Consider the following 563-nt stretch of genomic DNA (forward strand, 5'->3'; position numbering starts at 1 on the left):
CCACCTCTCCCTTTCCCAGGTACCAGCAGGCACCAGCACCCACCCAGCACCCTCCTAGCACCCTTCCCCGCAGAGGATACTGTACCTTTGGATTTTCCTAAGGCTGCATGGACAGAAACACACGATTATTGGTGTAAAACCCCCTAAAACTCGCCAGTGCCCGGGGGAGAGCCCGTGGCTCAGGATGGGAGCTGCCAGGTCGAGGGGCTTAGAGAGAAGGGGCAGGAGGGGCACGGTGGGGACCAGGCTACACCGGTGATGGGTAGAGTTGGGGATTGGTTTTGGAGACAGGGAGAGCCCTGGGGAACCTCTTCAAGCTGGGGAGAGCCCTGGGAGAGATTTTTTGGAGACAGGGAAAGCTCTGAAGGTGTTTTTTGAAACAAGGAGAGCCCTGGGGTTGTATTCTGGAGATCAGGAGATCCATAGTGACATTTTTTGGAGATGAGGAGAGCCATTGTGACACTTTCTGGAGACGGGGAGAGCCCTGGGGATGTTTTCTGGAGCTGACCTGACTGGCTGTGGTCCTGGTGAGGCGGCATGGTGAGGGCACAGGCTGGGAGCTT

This window comes from Antrostomus carolinensis, unplaced genomic scaffold (genome assembly GCF_000700745.2).
Source record: "Antrostomus carolinensis isolate BGI_N321 unplaced genomic scaffold, ASM70074v2 scaffold15724, whole genome shotgun sequence".
NCBI lineage: Eukaryota > Metazoa > Chordata > Aves > Caprimulgiformes > Caprimulgidae > Antrostomus > Antrostomus carolinensis.